This window comes from Hippoglossus hippoglossus, chromosome 2 (genome assembly GCF_009819705.1).
Source record: "Hippoglossus hippoglossus isolate fHipHip1 chromosome 2, fHipHip1.pri, whole genome shotgun sequence".
Taxonomy (NCBI): domain Eukaryota; kingdom Metazoa; phylum Chordata; class Actinopteri; order Pleuronectiformes; family Pleuronectidae; genus Hippoglossus; species Hippoglossus hippoglossus.
This window is the reverse complement of record NC_047152.1, coordinates 8,375,420-8,397,379: the sequence shown is the minus strand read 5'-3', so window position 1 is coordinate 8,397,379 and position 21,960 is coordinate 8,375,420. Positions and strand designations below refer to the sequence as shown.

General features: G+C 43.8%; 1 protein-coding gene and 2 long non-coding RNA genes across 6 annotated transcripts in view; 2 read left to right on the top strand and 1 right to left on the bottom strand.

Moving 5' to 3' along the window:
• Positions 1 to 21,960, bottom strand: part of LOC117775158 — a 366,941-nt gene that overhangs the window by 204,671 nt on the left and 140,310 nt on the right. The window lies entirely within an intron of this gene.
• LOC117775138 lies at positions 3,491 to 8,846 on the top strand. The gene is made up of 4 exons (XR_004616195.1): positions 3,491 to 3,596; positions 5,603 to 5,763; positions 8,211 to 8,341; positions 8,689 to 8,846. It is a non-coding gene; the product is annotated as an uncharacterized LOC117775138 (long non-coding RNA).
• Positions 21,194 to 21,960, top strand: part of LOC117774345 (fidgetin-like) — a 42,001-nt gene continuing 41,234 nt past the window's right edge. For all 4 annotated transcript variants that reach the window (XM_034606753.1, XM_034606743.1, XM_034606716.1 and 1 more), the window contains exon 1: positions 21,194 to 21,631. The gene's annotated coding sequence lies outside the window, so the exon portion shown is untranslated. The remainder of the gene's footprint in view (positions 21,632 to 21,960) is intronic.

Sequence of the window (21,960 nt, the reverse complement as noted above, 5' to 3'; positions counted from 1 at the left end):
ATGTATTCAGTCAAAAGCTCATTGTCTGGGGGAGGAGGAGAGGGGACAGAGAAAATGTGCACTGGAGTGAGACAAGAGAGCACCCCGACAGGGAGAGGCTCAATGTCACTCCGCACCGTGGCGGGAAGGAAGAAAAACAAACGCCAGAGGGGAAAAAAATTAAACAAAAAGAGAGGAAGATACAGTTTGTGAGTCATAAAAGCCCAATTAGAGGCATTAGGGCCCTCAAATGGAGGATTACAATGAATAATTTGCGACTGCAATTTTTCCAGACTGATTGTGCCATTAATGTGGGTGACAAAAATGAATATATTTTTGAAGAGGGCTCCAGGAAAAGCTTTCAATGCAGACAGGAATAAAAAACAGAAAGCAATAATTCAAGGTTACATGTATAAGGTGCCAAATCTGCAGAGCGGCCGTCCATTGACTCAGCCGCCTTCCTTTAATTCCCTCCACTCCCCCGTCACCCCTTCGTTTGGAGAAGCTCGACCTTGGATGTCTCCGGTGTGAACCAGCGCCGCGTCTTTCACATTATGCCAGAATGGATCCTGACTCATTCAATTTAAAGCCATCACCAAAGCACAATACCAGGCCAATTAGCTGCCATCATTTAGCCACTTCCGTGCCCCCAATTTGAGGTTACATGACAATTAGTCACATTTGTCTCCATTATCGTCGTGGTCCCTGCAACACGCGTCTTCATGTGTGTAACTTTAAAGCTTGAAGAGGGATTAGAAAAATTAACACAACTTCAGACTATTGCACTTTCAAAGTTTAGCTTTCTTGAAAATGACACAATGAACAACTGAGTCATTTAAACGCATCAATGTATCTATCTATCTATCTATCTATCTATCTATCTATCTATCTATCTATCTATCTATCTATCTATCTATCTATCTATCTATCTATCTATCTTTCTGAGTGACTACAAAATGGCGGTAGCATGAACTTCAGTACATGCAACTCATATAAAACCAGTAATATATTTATTTCCCGGTAAAACAGAATTAGAGGAGATGTGAGAGTCAGATCTGCTGGAGGCAGCAGGAGAACAGACTCGCTTCACGTTCAGAGATAGAAACCATGTATGGAAACACTTCTTATCTTCCGTAGCGTGACGCTGGGGTGTGCACATCTACTTTTTCACGTCCATCTCTTCTGTGATGAGTTTAGGGTGGAAGGTCCAGACCCAGAGAGAGATGCACTGAAAGGCAACGTTTCTTATTGCGATGTAAAACCTCCCTGTAAAGAGTTTGCTGAAGTAAAAGGCCGCTGCTATTAACAGGTGTTCTGCGTCTTTACGGGGCCTCGAGGAAGCTTTAACCTCGGCGCCATCGCACTCGGGGTAAACAAACATGAACCCGACTCTCAGCAGGAGGCTGCTATTCACAATCTGCTTCTTCCTGCAGGAAATTAAGAGTTGTATGGACTCTTCTCCGACAAACACGCCAGTTTTACTTCTCTTCAATATGCTAGAAAGTGAAACATCTAAAAAAACACCTTCATGTTTTATGTAGAAAATGAAAGAGGTAGAGAGACGCTGCTTTTTGACGACGTCTGCCAGAAATAATTTGGAAAGAGTTCGATCTTTGTTTGACTCCAACAACGTTTGTTTTATATATTTATATTTGGAGTTGAGTGAAAGTCTCACAAATACAGAAATGCTTCATCTTTTGTCTCATCAGCTCCTCATCAACATAAGTATCTGGACTTTGAGATTAAATTCTCGTACGATCTTTATTCTTCTCGGATTTTTCCCGATTTCAACTTTATACCCATTAAATTACAACTTTTTTCTCATGACTTTAACTTAAATGTCTAAATACGATGTAATATTATGACTTTATTCTCAAGTACAGTTTTATTCTGATATTATTATGACTTTTTCTTATAATATTACCAATGTATTCTCTGTATTTCTATTGTTGTAATATTACGACTTTATTCTCAAAAACAACAGCAACAATCTTTTTCAATATCACTCAAACAAAACTGAGAGTAAATACATTTCACTTCTGCAGCTTCTCCTTCATCTCGTCTTGAATTCAAGTGCTTTGAGTTAATTTCCACATCTTTGGCCTCTGCACTGAGTTGCAGTGTTATTGAGTCTCACGCCACACGGCCACGAATTAAAACAGAATATTTTGAATGCTCAGAGTTGAAGGGGCTTTACCTGTGACCCCCTTCTTCTACTTCATCTGCTCCACCATTTCCTACACATGAAATACTTTGTTAAATAAAACAAATGAAAGGAAGCAGTTTTGACTTTTGAAGTTTTCAGCCATGGAGGGAAAATCTTTATCATCTGCTCTTCATCCGTCAGTGTCGGTGAAAAGAGATGTTTTCTCGGCCGGTTGAGTGATACATGCTCCAACCATCGATTTCAGCATCTACAAAAATAGCACCTGTGTGTGTGTGTGTGTGTGTGTGTGTTGTCTTTCCTTTGTCCTCACATTCTATTTTCAAGAAAAATCTGCTTTGAACTTAGTTTTAATTGTAGGTTTTTTTGGAGGATATTGTAAAGAGGAGTAAAAAAAACCTGCATACCTGTCTGTGTCCGTCTCAAATGTAATATGAATTCATGATATGATACCTGGAGTTTATTAATTCAGGGCCACAGAGACAGATGAATAATGAAATTTAATGAAAATTTTAGACGGACTAAAAGTCAGAGTGCTGCTGTCATTAATTTTAAAAGCACACATACCGTCAGGCTTCACACAGTAATGATAAATTCCTCCGCTGGGCTTCATGCTATACACTAACCGTGTCCAGTGCTCCGCCAGAGGGACTTTAGGTTTTTCTGAACTGGAATTCAAGGTTTTATTATAGGAAATAAATTCCTAAACAATATTAAAAGTGGAGTTTAAGGACTGTAGGGATGTTATTTGTGGTTGTGTTTGGATGGCAGCGGATTCTGACGGCAAGCAACTTAAAAAAACACCTGAGAAATACCTTCACATCTCTTATCTCAAAAACAAAACAAGTGTTGAATGAATGCGTCTTTTTTTTGCTACGTGCGGTGAAGAAAGTGATTTAAGAATCTATAAGAAACAAAAGGATCAAGTGGAACATTCAACTACTCCTGAAGTTATGAGAAAATAATTTGTAAAATGCTAAATGCTCTGTATTTATATAAAGTTTGTGCTTTACAGTAAAGTTTTGCCATTCAACAGGGAAGACTGGGACCGAACCACTGACACTCTGGTTAGTGGACCACCCACTTACCTCCTAAACCAAAACTAACCTTAAAAACCTAATGGATTAGAAGAAAAATGTGGGAAATGAAAAACAAGAGTTTCTGATAAGCTCATTAAATGTTGGTGTTATAAGACTTTGCAGATTATATCATGAACAGTTTCCAACTACGCTAATTGCATTTTAAATAAATCCCACAAATCATCCTTGAAGTGTAATCTATTCAGTTTAATTGGATAATTGGGTCGGGTCAGATTCATCTCGCTTTTTTCTGCCCCCTACTGGTTGATTGGAGTAACCGGAAGTTGACGAAAGAACAGGAAGTGAGTGTGTTTACATCGAGACGTCACGTTAATGGAGTCCTGCACATCTGCCTGCACCTGTGGACATCGTGTGTGAGTGTTTTCTGATCCTGATACTTGTATTCACTCATGTTGACGTGTTTTTTGAGTTCATTTCTTCTTTGTAGTAATTAGTCACGAGCTCTTCTGCTCCTGATCCTGTAGAACGAGGAGTTTACGTGGATTACTTTTGATCTGGCAGGTTTTCTTGCATTGTAATGGGATTTTTACATTGACATATAAACGTCCTGTCATCAGAATCAGAATCAGAATCTGGTTTTATTGCCAAGCAGGTTTATACATATCCAAGAAAAAATTGCTGTGGTGTATTTGTGCAAGTAGAAATATAATATACTTCTTCTTCTTCTATTGTTCAATGTTGGCCTAATATCCTGCAACATAACTGTAACTTTGGTTCGAATAAACCTGAAAAGTCGTTAACTGGGCAGAAAGGAAATGTAAATCTCTCCTGCTAAAACAGAAATTGCGTAGCCTGACCCCCAAATAGTTTGTGTGCAGTTGCTTATTAAATCTTTCACTTATCAGCAATGTTTTCCAAGCAGGTTATCGTGTTAATTAATTCTATAAAAGTGTGATGTATGTCACAGAGGAGGAAAAACTGAACTAAACACACACGACAAACACAAACTCAGTGTATTGAGAATGAATAACGTCGGTGATGAAGCGGATAAAGGTGAAGACGACAGGTATTTCACAGTCGCACACTTCTCAATTAAACACACAAGAGCAGCAGCGGCACAAACAACCGTCTGGATTGTTCGTCACCGCTGCAGCAGCTTCTCCTGACACTGTGTGGGTGTTTCAGCTTTGTGCATCAAAAAGAAACAACTTTTCAAAGCCGCGTCTTCAAAAGAAACATTTTATAATCCTCCCGTGACCCGTCCTCTTTATTCCCGCAAAAATTCTAAAAGACTCCGGTATAGAAGTAGGTTTGTGACACGGCGACTGGATTATATTAGCGCTAATGCAATGCTTCATTTCATTGTTCCAGCACTAAAACTTAATTCCAGGTCAGAACAATAAATGCGAACAAATTAATACATTTTTTGGCCGCATATTCCGGTGGTAATTTTCCGAGTCGAATGATATTCTCTAAGGAACAGCCTTCCTTTTTATATCATAAATGAATCTATTTGAAAGAAATCCACATTCTCTAAATAGCAGACTCCTCCACAATTAATTGGTTTATCAGCTTCTTTTCACATATATTAAATTAATTTGGGAGATAAGTTGTACATCAGTAAAAACCCGGCCACGAAACAAGACTTCAAGTGGTAATAATTTTCAGTTTCATGGCCCCTCGGTTCTTTCAGTTATTTCTCTCTATGTGATAAAGAGACGTTTTTTTAAAAAAATGAAGCAGAAGTGTCCTTGTGACGCTGCGTCTTTGAGCGCCGTCCTCCACCTGTCTTCATTTGTCGTCTCCCTCAGTCCCTCTTTGTCTCTGTGTTGCTTTAAACATATCGAGCAGTACAATGGTTCCACCACAGAGGAAGCTGGCAGGAGAGTAAATCCACTCAGATCCCTGCGGTGTACTCATACTACCTCACGTCCTGTGGACATGCCACTGTACCTCTGGCCCAGCGTGGGCCGCACTCAGCCAAGCGTGGTGCTATTGGACGGGCCGCGGAGGCTGGATGTACTCTGACCCCAGAGGAGATTGGATCCTTGGTCATGGAGGAACTCGCTGCCTCCGCGGCACCACAGTACGACTCCTTACAGCCCGATAATGTGTTAGTTGTAGAGGCTCCAATAAATCAGGAGTCAATACAGGATAGAAAGCAAGATCCGCTTTGCCTTTTTTACTCTTTATGTTTGAAAATAATCTGCAAACTGTTGTAAAACTGTTGTGTAACGTAGCTTTAAAGGCCTTGGACAGCCAATCACATGCTTCCTACTGAAAGTTGCTGGGTCAAACATGAACACACCCTAGTTCTTCATTTTTAAATGATCTTGTTTTACACATTGAGTTCTTTGTTTCCTGTGAGTTTCCTGGGTGCTGATCCGTCTCTGTGCTTTTATTTATTATCTAAATACAGGATTTTGCATCCAGCTGCATATTCCAGGCCACATTAGGAGGAACTGAAGACTAAACGAAGCCCTGACGATGAGTGAAGTTCACTGAGAAACAGAGAAACAAACGTGCTCCATCAACTTATTGTACATTTGGCAGCAAAAAGGCATCCCTATATTTTTTGAGGTGGGTATACTGCCAACTCTTTTGAAGCTGTTTGTCTATGGAGTGTCAAAGCTGTCAAAAGATGTTGTCACATAAACATGTCACGGCGAGATCCAATATCCAGCCCCCGTCCACCTGCTGACAGAACGACGCCTCCTCTGTTAAATCCTCTCCTTGCCTGCACAGTGTGAGTCTCCATAAACAAACACACGGAGACAAAAGACAGACGATTTCTCACATGTCGACGCTCCACTCTTTGAAGCAGGAAGTGCTTCCAGTGAGCGGGCATAGCGACCGGCGTCCGTCTTCCACTTAACTACCCATAGATTTTTTTGAATAGCATTAGAATACATGAGGACTGGGAGACAGCGAGGTGCTCTCCCCTGGTTCCTAATGTATGACTATTTCATATGGACAGGAGCGGGGGGGCGGCGGGGAGGCGGCTGTGGGGGTGATTGACACGGGCCCACATTAGGAGCAGCTTTTGGAAATAGGTCCGCGGAGACTTGGCGGATTGGGTCTGCTGGAGGAACGGTGTCTCCGCGCGGAGCCGTGCCTTCTTAACCCCACTCATTGGTATGCCGAAGCGCGGGCATGGCGAGCTCCAAACGGCACAGCCTTCCAGACTGCACCCCCCCCCCCACCACCACCACCACCCCACCCCCCAGCACACCGCTACGCAGACACAATCCCACTGAGGACCCGTGACGATATGCAGCGTGGAATACTGAATCAAAATAGGCTCCAATTAATAATCACATAGTTAGTTGGTTCCTTTCCCGTGCGCACGCTGTGGCCTGCAGGAGCCTTCCAGAAGTTTCAGCACGGGGGAAAGTTTGGTTTATATCTCACAACGTGCTGCAGTGCACACACACACACACACACACACACACATGCACGCACATGCACATGCACATGCACAGAACGTCAAACATGTCAACTTTCAGCTCGGTGGAAATAAGAAGGCACAGGCCGTCGAGTGTGTCCCTCCCACGTGTGACAAAACACAGGCGAAATTAAAAAAAAAAAAATGTTTAAATTTGGTTTCAGATCTCGCTTCAGCTCTCGAGAATGAGAGGAATAACATGTCAGCATGGAGACATACGCTGCTGTCAGGCGAGACGACAGAATATCACTTTAGCCTATTGTGACTTTGAACTATATGACGGTAAGCAGACAGATTGTTTTTGTCACAGAACTAAGTGACCTTGAACCCAGCCGTTCTCGTTTCAAACTCTTCCTCCGTACATCTAAAAATATTCCCATCAGAAGCAAACTGATAGAATTTACAAGACCTAATGTCATTGCAAAGAAATATTACCACAAACATACAGTACATATTTTTGTCTTTATCGTTCGGAGAGAGTTATCATTTAGCAAGCTTGGAGGTCCAAGGTGAGACAGGAATATTTGAGTACGCCTAATGAAAGGCAGTATAAAAGGTGCTGTTTGAAATCAGCTTGTTTTGTTTTTTGGCTGCGTTACATGTGCTGGCACTAATTATACAAGCTAGGTAGTCCTCGCACATTCAAAAAAGAAAACTCGACCATTTTTGACATGTTCATTTAAAGTTACTAATCAGATGTAAATATGCAAAGCAGGTCCCGATGGGATTTCTTTGATATGCAAATGGAAAGTGCAAACAAAGGTGGGGGAGATGAAGGATCTTTTTTTTTTTTCTCCCCCCCAAAAAAAAATAATCTCAGAGATGGTGTTGTCATGACATTTTGTTGGAAAAAGAAAAGCGGGAGATGCCATTAGTGGCGTTTTGTACGGGCGAGGCCGCGCTGCACCACAAACTCATCCGCTGCCAAATCTCGGACTCCTGTTCATATATCAAAGGCGGCGTCCGATATGAATCTGGTCCTCTTCGCCATTCGCCCGCAGCGGAACATGTAAACAGGCATGACGGTGCCTCTTCCCCCCCCCCGTCCTATCATAACAGCAACTTACTGGCCAGTTATCTGTTTGATGGGATGTAAAAGGAAGGTCAGTGTTTCCATAATTCACTCCACAAGCATAAATCACATTATATGATCTCCTCTGCACAGGGGAGCTGCCGTGCACGTTCACCCCGAAAGCATAAAACCACCAAATCACTGCTGCATAATGCGGCACTTATGGGCACAGGTGGAGGCTTTAAAGACTTTGTTTGCCTCTTCCCTCGTCACGTGAATCGTTAAAATCCCACCGGTTGCACGGGCAATCACGGTTTCCTGCATGTTAGTGCGATATTAGCAGCGCGGCGGCTGACAAAAGTCCCTTTGTGGTCAGCGATGGGAAGCAATGGAGGGAGACTGACTTTTATTGACACAAGGCTGTCAGAATGGAGACGGGACCGCTGTTCATTTCCAATTTCAGCCCACAGATTGGAATCCGCCGCTGGGCCCTCCAGTGTCTCAAGCACCATTTTCTGAGGCTATGGTGTGGAAAACATGATTTAATTCCTGTTCAATGCTTCTCATCAGATTCTCCATCTCTCCAAATCGTCTTTGTGTGGCATCGTATTGAAGGAGTAATTGTGCATCACTGTGGTGGATGGTGGAGTGCAACATCCTCTGGTAAAGCAAGGCGTGAAACTACAGCAGGGAGCGTTCAAGTACGTGATAATGTACGAGTGAAGCTGTAGCTTGTTGCTGCGGATGACTTAGTTCTTTGGCACATTTACCTCCTGTCAAATGCACACAACTGAAATCTCCTCTTGCACTTGTATAATCATGTTTTGATGTAACACCACTGTGCTTGTGTTGCTGCTCAGTGGAAGTGACTCCGGTCGCAGCAGCGGAAACAACTGCCGCTAATGAAAAATGACTGTGAACCAATACCTGTTACTGTGATCAATATTTTAATTACATTGTAGTACGGAGATACTGCTCCCTCACCGATGACACGTTTACTCACACACAAGTGGAGGGTGAATAAGTTGCATTTCCTCTTTTACTGCAGGACATGAGAGCTGTGTCTGAATCCAGGGGCTGCATCCTTCGGAGGAGCCAACAACTGCATCCGTCCATCCCCGATAAACGAAGGCGCCGACGGGTGGATCCTTCTTGGCCAAACCTTCCCCGAGATTCTTTGTACTTCAGCAACAAACCATTTTTCAGAGAGGTAAAGGCGCCAGCATGCGACGAGATGTTTAACCCTTAGGTATCAGGCTTCAACTCAACAGCTTATATCCTTTAGTTTCTATTCTATTCTATTTCTAACCAAAACGTGTAAGTGTACAAGTGTTGATTTTTCCTGAAAGTTTTTAATTTGTTACGCGATGCTATAAAAACCGGGTGAAACATAATGATTGACAGTTGAGACAGGCTGACGGATCTTGGGAGGACAATCGCCATGACAACTCAGGTTCAATTTCCTTATTTGTTTCTATTTCTGAGGTTTCCACCTTTTATAAGACACTAGTCATGAGTATGAATCACATTCATTCAGTGAGCTTACGAGAGCCTTCCCCTGAGCCACTGGTCAATACTGACTCCTTCTCTTTAACGACGATTGTAAAAAGGACGAAAGATAATGGGGTGAAATGTTAAAACACAAATCCTCACCTGTAAATTCATTTAAAAAGCCTTATTTACAGATTGTGATTCTTTTTAAAACCTCAAATATATATTTTTAATGTACGGTTGTGAGGTGGAATTCAGTTAAATCTGTCACAATCCACAGGACAGAAGCTGCTGATATATCCATCAAATCTCTTATGTTTTCCTACTTGTTGACGGGCTATTGTGGCGCGGCCGGCGCTGCGAGTATGGAGGGACAAATAGAGAGAGGGATTTATTATCCTGTATTGAAGTTCACCCCAAAAGAGCTAGCATTTCACAGGAGCTGCACGCTGACCTTTCCGACAGCCAAAAATGTCATTGAAGGTTTAAGGCAAAGAAATCCAGTCGTATTTAACCAAGCCTTCAAAATCTTTGACATTTCTTCTGATGTTGCCACAGGATGGCACCCTGAAGACTGAGCGCTGGCCTTCTCATACAGAGCTATAGCTTTTCTACACATACTCGCCTCAGCCCTGTGCAAACACCAGTCTTCACTATAAAAAGAGAGGATTTAGAGATATGGCATCGCGGCTGATGGAGGATATGATTTGGCTCTTTCCTTAAAGCCCCTCTTTGTCTGCGTGTTCTCCCACATGAATGGGTTATTAATTAGGAGAGACACACAGGTCAGGTGGCAGCAGTTGCTGATTATTTTAGAAAGATTACAGAGGTGAAATCAAGACACTGCTCAGCTGCTGATGTGCCTTTTTATCTCCCTGACACACACAGGCAGATTTCAGACAAGCAGTGAAGTCCGTAGATTTTCCTGATGTTTTCAGGAGGGGCTGTACGTGAGAACATCTGGCTTTTGTCTGCATACGTCGTGGATGCAGTTGGTGTTCACTCCCGGGTCGAATGACTCATGCACGGCTGTGATCGGCAGTGATGGAAACATGAAACCTGGGTGAACGTGCAAAATACGTCTTTATTTTGACAGTCTAGACGCTGATGCTGCACCTTCCCTGTGTGACCTAATGATGTGCATTGAACTTCACGGCTTTGGCACGATTGTTTGTGTACTTATTGTTTGTTTATATGATTAATGCAAACTCCTCTACTGGCAACAGGAAAGGAGTCAATCGCCTTTTGTTGCCGTGTTGACCCCCGTTTAAAAGCCCCCCCTAGCAAAATGTGCGGGTGAGCCCATGTGAAAATACCGCAAGTGAGTGACGTTTCTACAAATATCTCAGGATTAAAAACTGATGTCATACATGTAGAAGACGCTGATAAAGATGTCAACTTGGAAAGATGAGATTCAAGAGTTTTTGGCAATAGAGGCCGGAATTTATACGTCACGTCCGGCTTCCTGCTGACAAACTCTTGAAAATGTCCAGACCCAGTTTTGTGAACATTTTCTGCAGTTCATGTCTTAAAACGGCTGTGTGCACACTTTATTACTTTATTTACTATTTATCGCGCCCCCCCACCCCCCCTCTCTCTTTGCAGTTTGTCTCCCATTCAGTCAACCCACATGTAACGGCTCACACATTCCCAAACCCCACACACACACACACACACACACACACACACACACACACACACACACACACACACACACTGCGAACACAGTGAATCAGTGCGGTGTCAGTCCACATCTTCCCTGCCACTCACTAAATTGGAGAGAGAGCTGCTCTGCGCTCAGGCAGAAGTAAACTAGGAAGTGCTAAAGCTGGAGGCAGAAACAAGGGACAAGAATGGGGGTGGGGGTGAGGAGGGGAGGGGGGAGTGGATTCTGAAAGAGACACAAGGGTGGGTTGGTGGGGGGGTTGTAGTGCATGTGTGTGTGTGCGCGTTAGAGGAGGAGGGGACGTGCTACACACTCTCAACACCACTGGATACCACCGCGGTGGTCCCTCACTGATTCACATTCCCCTAATCCCAGTTGGCAACCTCTTGGACAGGCACACTCACTCCACACACACACACACACACACACACACACACACACACACACACACACACACACACACACACACAAATACACACAAATACACATGCACGCTTGCACACAATCCCGCTCACCACCCCCACGCTGCTCTAACTCACGCACTCTTTTAGAAAATGGACACAATGGTGTGGATGGGTCCGGCCCTGGATGAGGCACAGGCGCAGATTGAAGTCTTTACACTTGCGTGGTCGTCTCAGTGGATTGACATCACCTCCAGCGAGGAGGCCGAGCACGTATCAGACCGACTCAAACCCTCCTTCAAGGAAAACTGAGGTTATGGTGTTTATTGAATCACCAGAGCACGAGTACTTAAAACGTAAATACCTTTACTGGGCGGCCGAGATATTTTCTATCACTCTATACAGATTTATACGGATTCTCTCGATCTTTACTGAAAATGTAATCTAATTAACTTTAATCACTTTATTTCTTGGCTTCATTGCTAAATTGAAATTATGAACATTCGTTTTCTAGTTTTCCACATTTCTCAATATAATGCAGTTCTCACAGATCTGTAAACGTCTATCTGGCTAATTGAAACTTTGTGTTACAAATATGATCAATATAACATAAAAAGCTGTTTTTGATTTGCCATTCCAAACCCAAGCAATGGGCTGAAAGATGCTAAAATGGAATATATAAATAGTAGGTATTTTATGTTTAAGTTACAGCACCCTCTGCTGGCAGGATTATTTATGGTTTACACGTTTGTTTGGAGTGCTGCTGCATGCTGTAAACTTAAAAAAAGTTTTATAAAGTTTCTCCAAGAAAGAAGAACGAGTGTTTTTATACTTGGCGGATATTATCTTTTCTGCAAGTTGTTGCACGTGTTGCCATATTTGGACAAGAAGCGCAGAAATATTCTGTCCAAGGCCGAATAGTTCAGGTTTTCTGAAGGCCTGTGTTTGAGGATTTCACGTCGGCCTTTTCAGTTCAACAACAAGAAAGAAAGAAGAAGTGTGATGCAGGGGAGGAAGGACAGAAGGAAAACAGACAAACTGCAAATACACTGTGTGTGTAAGTAGAGACCTTTGTGAATTTAGGGAGTTCTGTACGTTGCAATAACAAAGCCAAAGCATCTCGATCACCACCTGGTGCCTGGCTATAGTATAGGTCATAAATCCTGCCTCCTCCATGTTAGTGGATGGGACATGAACCAAGCTAAGAAGTCAAAGTACATGTCAAAGTTCTCTCAGAAGATGGTTTTCGGATAATTTGGGTTTTAATTAGTTATTTTATGATATGAAAAGGGATGAAACACCTCGTGGCTTCATTGCTGGATAGTGGGAGGAAGTGGAGACGTGTCGTCCATCTTTATATACAGTCTAGGAAGCACACACCTGTGTCTTTGGCCGCCTGCCACCCCTTGTGACATGCAGACAGACTATAGTTGTGTCCATCTGGCCGCGTGTTCCCATTTCACTTCTCCTAACATTTACATGTGCATCTTTATTCCCACTCAGAATCTCAAACCTGTGCGATCGTATTCAGGGCCCGGCCGCGCCTGAGCTCGCACCTTGAATCCTGAGCAGCACGCGTGAACACAAACGTCTTTATGAGCTGGAGCTGGACGCCCGCTGGCTCAGAAAGAGAGACAAACACATTTCAGGGCCCGGTTTGACGTGTGCGCGTCTTTCTGCATCGCTTTTTGACGAGTGATTTTGTCATGTACCAGTTTGTGTCGCGCGTCCTTTCGCAGAAACAATAGCGGTTACCTTTTGCAGTCATTTAGAGAAATTGGGGGGGGGGACGAGTGTGCGTGTGTGTGTGTGTGTGTGTGTGTGTGGGGCGGGGGGATTTTTCTATATGAATTAATTACAAATGCTTGGAAATGTCAAGTATAGATAAAGCTTAATACCCTGTCTCCTCCCTCCTGCAACAGAGAAGCTTTTAAATGGCTCTCTGCCAGCCCCTATCTGCCAAACGACACCAAGGTTACTGGGGGAAGCTGAAATATTCATAATATATGCAAAACCACCGCTGTCCATGGACAGTGTTCATTGGAATTCAAGAGCGAGCTTCAAACCTTTGACAACTGCTTAAGTAATTAGTTGCTGGGAGAGCGACACCCCCCCCCCCACCCCTCCCCACACACTCCCTCCCCTCCGTCCACGTTGCTGCTGAAACCGGCAAGTAAATATTAGAGCATTTTATCTTTTCAGTTTGATAGTGTAAGTGGATAAGTTAGGGGAAGAGATCTGAATTCATCTGTTATGAAATAAGCCATTCTGAGTTTTTTTAGGAATTTAAACTGCAGCAATGTGCAAGAGAAAGTTTAACGATGCAAATGTGAATACAATTTGCTTTAAATCCAACGTCCACCTGTACTTTGAGTCAAATATCCCAAGTGTTGCATGATGGGAAAGTCTCAGTGCATGCTCATAAGTTATGTAACGCTCTGGTTTTTGAACAAGGTGCCTCATGCGTAATTCTGCCGTGTTTGACCCACACATTTTGGCAGATGTATTATTAATGGCCGACAACAAAGAACAACATGTTTTGCGTTGGAACAATAGCAGAATTCAGTGTCTTCCCTCTCGCCCCCTTTCTGCAAAGTGCTCCAGTCGCCGGTCAGTTCGTCAAGGCCGGGAGCCGCCGCACAATGAGAATCATGCCCGAGCTGGAGCGCAGCCAAAGCCCATTCCGAGCGACTCCCCGTGCCTAACGCATTACCCCGGCTTATTAATCTGAAGAGACCCTGTTTTTGTGTTTACTAAGCATGATTCGCTTCTAATTACGGTGAAATAATTATACTTCAAAGACGCACACGGGCAGGGGAAGCGCTCAAAGACGAGAACTGCCCGCCACAACAATGCAGGACGGAGAAATTAATCAAATGCATTGCATGGATGTTAAAGCCTTTTGATATCAGTCATTTAATAAAGGTGTAACAGTGAATCTCACATGTGCAGATGAATATGAAGTTATCATCATTTACATTCTTATAAAATAACAGCACATGTCCTCAATCGTTTCTTGCACTTTATCTGCATGACAGAGATGGCGTTTAATCGACTTGAGATCATAAAATGCTGGATTGAAACTTATTTAGTCTGCGGCATCACACAACTTGTGAAATTCCCAGAAATGCGAGCAGACACACTGGGTGTAATGTGAGCGTGTGAGGCTGACTCCAAGGCTTGGTTCAGCAGCCATGGCTGGCGTGAACAATCGGACCACCCCCTTTTACGAGCACAAGTGTCCTTGTCCTTGGTAAGGCGAAGGTCGGTGTGTTCCCTCCTCTCTCTCTCTCTCTCTCTCTCTCTCTCTCCCTCTCCCTCTCCCTCTCCCGCTGTGGCGCTTCCACCGGCCATTCATTTGGGCCTGTGATGGCTCTAATAACATCTCCATCACATTAAAACCGAACCAGGCTGAGGAGATGTTAATACTCCCCTGCACTCGCTGCCGGGAAATTGGTCATGTATTACAACAAGTGCTTTTTAAGAGCCTCTGTGGCCAAGTCTATGGATACGGCAGATATTCATGGCTGCCTGCGCGTGAGGCTCTTAACACGGTGGATTTTCAAGTTGTGACAGTTCAAGGGAAGCAGCGCTGTTAACATATTCAGAATGGTCCTGTAGCAAGGCCGTTCCTCCAATTTCTCTTTGCATCTCCACCGCGCGGCTGACAAGGTTGCCTGTGATATTTTTTTTTTAAAGGTGTAGATTAGAGAGGAATGTTGCAAACACTCGATTCAAAAGCAGCCTCGACCAAAGGGATAATACTGAATATTAAAACAGCTGGTGAATGGATGGATGGATGGATGGATGGATGGATGGATAGATAGATAGATAGATAGATAGATAGATAGATAGATAGATAGATAGATAGATAGATGGATAGATAGATGGATGGATGGATGGATGGATGTTTTCCTTAAAAACTCAATTGTGTGTACAGGAAGAAGCACTTTTTTATAAATATAAACTATTTGAGTACATTTTATTTTACTTTCTCTGGGCTCATTTATTTTATTTATTTATCTATTTTGAATTCATCTATTTTCTAAGTCACCTCTTTACACAGATTTTGCACAAAGTCTTTCTTTTTAATGGATTTTCTGTTACATCCTTTTATTTTATTTCTTTCTTTCTTCAATTCAGCTTCTTTTAATTCATGATTGCGATAGAATATTTTTTTCATGCTTTTATCTTTGTTTGCAAAAGTGCTTTATCGTTAAAGTTTGTTATTATTATCATAAATGACACTAGAGTTGAAGTGTCTACACTTGGTTTGAATAAAGTTGTTTTGAAGTGATTATAAAAGAGAAAGTTGTCGTCAACTTCCTGTTTCCAATGATTGTTCCTATGATTTCTTCACAGGTGATTTCTGCACATTTCTCCCTCGACACGACTCCACTTCCTCCCACCATCCAGAAATGAGGCCAAAATATTCTGGATATGAACGCCGCCATCTTTGGAGCCGATTGGGGACGGAGCCATGGTGGCGAGGTCCCACCGATGCCCACGCTCGACCAATCGTGAGTCAGTCTCAGCTGTCAATCATGACCTTTCACCAAACTAGAACATACCATTCTGACACCACCACTGCACCATGGCCCCCCCACACCTACATCACCACTTTTGTCCTCATTTCATCTGCTGATATTTTTACTGCTGCAATTTTACTACATCTGCTGGTATTTTACTCGTCCTGTGGAGGAACATTACTGTCACTGGTATTTGCACTGCTCAATACTATTTCTGCACTAATCCGATTTGCACTACTCATATCCTATCTACCCTGACCACGTACTGTGTACTTGCATGTCACTTGCGTACTTAATATGTTGTGTACTTATATGTTGTGTACTTATTTGTTGAGTAGATAGATAGATAGATAGAAAGAGGGATAGAAAGAGGGATAGATAGATGCAGAAGTCCTCGGCTGTCATTGCTGGTCACCATGGTGAAGGAGGGATTGATGGCTCCCATTGGCTATCGAGGATGTACAGTATACATCATGTTGGTCCAGGGCTGCTGCTTCCAGATGGACCCGGGCCATCCATTGTCTGTCAGGGACACAGCTGTCTCACAAGTGCCGTCCTCCCTTCTTATGCCGCTAACTAGTCTTTCACCCGCCGCCACATAGGACGATCTTGTCTATGGGGGCAGGACGGGTTTGTTTTTTCTGTCAGAGGTTCTCAAGCACCAACATGAGGACGAGGGCGAGCGGCATGTGTGTAATTTCCTGACAAGACGCCAGAGCAGCAGAGATCACAGTGATTTGTTATTTCCTTTTGTCTGAGGAGTGATTTTCATGGGTAATATTTTTGAAGTGCTGGGACTTGAGAGTCTAGAGGGAGCATTGTGAGAATGTGAAGGATACGGTAAAAGAAATGGTTCGCTGCTGTTTTATCGCTGAAGTCAGTGAAGTCACTTTTGTCTTTAGAAGCTGAAGTTTAGGTTTTTCAATTTTTGCAAATGATTTTCTTTGTGTAACTCCTCCAAAAGTTTTTATTCCAACATGAGTCTCGTTCTCATTATTATGTCCACTCTGACAATGGGACACCACAACGTCGACCTTCACCAGATGAAACACTGGCAAAACTAAAGAATATCCAGGCCCCAGTGTTTCCCTTGAATCAGGTCAAAGGAAATTGACTTCATGAATTAGTCACACACAAGCATTTAAAATAATTTATCTGAAACTGAAGTTTATCTGGGAAGCTTTTCAGACAACGTCCTTTTTCAGAAAGTTTGATCTGCACTGAACTTGTGTAAAATATCGGAATGAGCCCACGTGAGAATACAACAAGAAACATTCACAGTGGGTGTGTTGATGATGTTTATAACAAGCAAGAGACGCAAAACTGAAAAACACAAATAGAATTCAAATATCTCAGGATGAAACAATTTGTCATTAGTAAAACTCAAATTTTTTGGGGCTTGAAAACTCTATGATGCATTTTAAAACTAAAACGTATTATTGTGGCTGTAGCCCCACAGACTGCAGATTAAATCTTCAAATCTGTCTCAGCATTTGTCTCGAACTCCTCCTTTAACCCAACTAGAAGCAGGTGTGACACACACACACACACATTCCTTCTAGCCAGCCATTCAGTTCCTTGCTTCCCCCTGTGGTGTGAGGTGGGACCAGGGAAGCATGGAGTTATTCACTGTCTGCCTACTTGGTTCTAATCGTCTGGCACAGCGTGACTGACGCTGCCCCTCTCAGCCGCGATTGAGTGTATTGATCCTGAGCCGCTGCCGCCGGCGTGCTCCCTGGACGCCAGGCGGGAGGAAACCAACAATCAGATCTTTCACTGAGGGAAAAAGCCCTCCTCATCTGCCTTAATCATCCGATCGATGATTAGCATGCCGGCCCACTCGTGTCTTTCTCTCACTGACAGAGACGTCTCCTTGGCGCTGCATTTGGCTGAGGTGTGTGAAATAACACTCAGTGAAAAAAAGGCCTTGATGCTGATGGTGTAATTCTTGGAGTGAAAGTGGGGAAATAATTGATTAGAAGGAGACGAGCAGAGACACATACTGTATAAAAGGTAAAGATGGGGACGTTTTTTTGGGGTTGGGACGCCGCCAACCGTCCCTCCTGGCCTTCGCAACCCCTCCCTCGCCGTCGCACGCAGCCAATGGTGCGCTGCTCCCGTTGTCGTTCGGCGTTGATTGGACAGAAAATTGCTCCCATCACCTGGCATTAGTCCAAGCCTCACCAGTCGAAGCTTTTAATCTGATCATTATCCCAGTGCTAAGCGGCCGCGGCGCAGCTTCTGTTTGCTGGAGCAAGATATTGTGGCTGATTGAGTGCAGCGGCCGGCTATAGAATTTCAGCTCCGTCGCTGTCGAAGCGTTTAAATGTGAGGATTATCAGAACTGGATCGGGTGACCTCTGCTTCTCAGGCAGCTCCCGTCTCTGTCTCTCTTCCTTTAGTTTCTTCTTCTTCAAACCAAGTCGCCTCCACTGCCAAGGTTACCCCCTGTAAAACTAGAATTTATATCTGCATACCCTCATAGAACACAGTGGAATCAAATAACGGTGCCATTCAGCGCAATTCTGACCATTTCTCCATCATTTTCCAGACAACATGTCCTTAAGAGAGGTGATCATACCTCAAGCTCAACATATTCTTAAGAGTTTGTTCTTTGCCTTTCAACTCACACAAATGGAACAAGGACTTATCTCGCATGAGTCGTCCACTGTACGCTTGTGACGAGTGTTCAAATCCATCTGAGGGTGGCACAAGTATGTAAAGGTAACGGCGCCATTTATCCTGAAAGCTGCGGCCAGAGAGCGCCGTAGGGACACAGACATACAGACAAGACAGAGAGAGAAAGAGTAGGAATATCGAGGTCGAGGCTCTTTCGGCGAGCCATCCACTTCACGTCGAGCGGCAGCGCTCGTTCAATTTTTATGTCACGTTTCAGTAAAACTTCTCAAGGCTGCTGCTCTCACCCCAACAGCGACGAAAGGTTGCGAAAGGAATCCTCCAGCAGACGTGAATGGTGGTGAGTTTCTTTTTGTTTTTTGCGTGTGTGTGTATGCCGAACACCGAGAAAATGCATCCTGGCCACGTGGCCCCTTCGCATGTTGAGCACAACGGCGTCTAGCACATGATTACAGCGGCCCTTCAGCGCGCACGATGAAAACGCCCGCCAACGGCTCCTAAGTGCTCATTTTCAATTATGTTCTATTAGGAATTTCAGCATCTACTGCCCCCTCGCAGAGAACCCACTCCTGCTGCCCACCCACTAACCTACACACACTCAATCCAGCACCTGAATGGGACCGAGAGCCTGCAAAACATACCGGGCGCCGAAACAATGCGTGATGTAAGTTTTGAGGGCGTCGAGAGGCTCTTCAGGCAGAGAATCGGGCCGCAGCATCTCTTGAGGCGTAAGGGCGGGCGGCAGGGGGGAAGACGCGGGGACAAAATGAAGATCCACTTCTTCCTGATGAAGAGAAAATCGTTCTCTCCCCCCTGTGAAAATGGCTCTTGTGGACACTGAGGATAACGAACACTAGAGCTGGGTAGTTATCGCTCGAGTAGCATTCTCTAACTTGCAAATAGCCCCTCAAATCTGCGTGGAGGGCTGTGCTTGAATATATACGCTGGAGTGCTCCCTCAAAGTAATGAAATTAGACAATAGGAGCATTTGCAGAGTGTGAGAAGTTAATTCTTCGCTCGCACGGAGCGTAAACAAAGAACTTGTGATTCATTTTGTTTTAGGATAATTGCGGAAGTTGTTGCTCAAATGCAGAAGCAGCCCGGCGATGGACGGGAACGGATGCCCCCTGTACGTGACTAATGCGTGACATCAGTCTTCACTAATGTCCGACTGACAGCCAGTCTATTTGGTGTGACATGAAACAACCACCCTGTTGTTTCACTTCCCGATTCCGGAGGAGTTGATGGAGGGTGTTGATTGTTGTGTCGTTCCCATGACAAACAGGAGGCAGGGGAACCAATTAGTTGCAACGGCTTTTAACATTCCCCTCGAACCAGGGGGAGACGCCGAGGTTTGTGCTAAGGTTTCGTCTGCCAGTGGCTTAATTATAAAGATGTTCTCCCAAGGCCAGCACATGCAGACATATTACTAATTCATTCTCCCAGCTTGAATACATTGAGTTTTGCATGCAGCGTGTTGTTGGATGCATTTCCAGCCACATTTATTTGCACTGATGACCACGCACTTTGTGCACAGGCAGGACAGGAAAACAAGAGCGAGCCCACAGAAAATCTAATAACAGGAAAATACCAATAAAGATTTAAAACTAACTGGAAAATAAAGTTTTATGACGACAGTTGCACGACTCCTTCTCTTCGTGTAATCTTCTCCTGTCCAGGAGGCTGAGGTCTGAATCAGCATATTTTCTGCTGCCAGCAGGAAAACCCCCTCATGTCATCAGCGTGTCACAGGGTCAATGACAACTCTACTCAGTTCAGATCTATTTAAAAATTAAAGGACACACCCTGGTACTGTTTACAAGACTGTTATTAACGCTGATGATCTACAAGCACCTCATCTGACACTTTGTCTATAAAAACAAAAAAAGCTTTTTTTTAAAAATGTGTTTGATATTACAAATAACAAGTGTATGAAAAGTGTTAATTAAGTGGTGTTTCTTGAGATGATTTCTTTACAACACATGCGATTAGTCAGTGAGTTTCCTGAGCTGCTGAACCGGTGCCGTGAAGTCTAGAAAAGCTTTGCTGGTTGAAATAGAAACGCTGTCATATTTTTCTATGATTTATTAATTATATGGACGTGTATCACAGTCCAGTAAAAATGTTTTCTTATTTGTCAGCTTTCACGAGGACTGAATGCAGGATTAATTCTGTCCGTCAGTCATCTACATCCTCACCCAGTTGTTTACCAATGTATTTATTCATTATCCGCCGACTTGGCTGCTTTTCTTTAGAGGGGAACTATTATTCTCATTTCCAGCTCTATATATATTTTATTCTGGGACTTGAGCAACTTTGCTTGATTCACAGTTTTATTTAGTGTTATGCAACCTCTCAGTTCAGCCTCTGACAGGAACAATATGAGCTCCGGGCTCTTTAAGACCGTCGACCCACCCCTTCCCAGCAGCCTCTCTGATTGGTCATCTTTTCTCAGGGATTACTGATATATATGTTTAAGTCATCATCAGAACTTTAACCATATAAGACAATAAGTACATTGTGTCTTCTTTGATTTAAACATTTTAATTCCAGTGTTAGAAAATGTCAGATGCACAATAAAATCAAGACGAGACTGAAACGTCTGGATCTTGTTGAATAGAACTAATTATAATCAGATTAATAAAATGATCCCATGTTGTTTTAAATAATCCACTTGAATCTGACTGATCCACAGCCTCGGCCCCCTTTGGCAACTTCACCACGTAGCATCAGCAATAAAATGGAAAAGAAAAAAAAGAAAGTAAAGACAGTGATCTTTAAGTTTTCAGTTTTGTGGATTTTTCTCTCAGAAATCTTCTGCCGCTGACATGTTGGACTTGGCTGTGGAAATGCTTCACCACATACGGCAGCTGCAAGCTTTCGGGCCAACTTGTTGAATTTGATGGATACTGAAAAGGCCTTTGGGCTGCATGTGTCGGTCCTCCCCACCCCGTGCTTCTCTCCCTCTGTCTGCCTTTGTTTCGCCCTTCTCCGACTTACTCTCTGTGCCTATTGATTATCAGAACTCCCTCTCAACGCTCAGATATATTACCTCCTCTCCTCAGCGTGGCTCCACCGCTCTGACTGTTGGAGGTTCTCCAGCTCCCTGCGAACTCGCCTGATCCTCAGCAGAGGTGAGAGGCTGCAGCTCGCTGTGTTCCAGCACAGCCGAGGTGAACGGAGAGAGGTCCGTGTCCCTGGCACACGATTCCTTCAGCAGGCTGCCACGTCCCTTCAACTCTCCCCTCCTCTGATGTTACCTGACAGGTGAGGGTGTGTGTGTGGGTGTGTGTGTGTGTTTTGTTTCATACAACCCCAACAACAGGATGTGGATGGAGGGGGGCGGGGATGCTAGAAAGAAAAAGAGGTGGGAGGTAAGTAAGAAGGAGACAAGGGGGAGCTGGGTGTATATGTGCATTGTGGATCTATGTGTGTCTGTAAGTATGTGGGCATCTGTGTGTGTCTATTGATTTGTGTGTGTGTTTGTGTGTGTGTGTGTGTGTGTGTGTGTGTGTGTGTGTGTGTGTGTGTGTGTGTGTGTGTGTGTGTGTGTGTGTGTGTGTGTGTGTGTGTGTGTGTGTGTGTGTGTGTGTGTG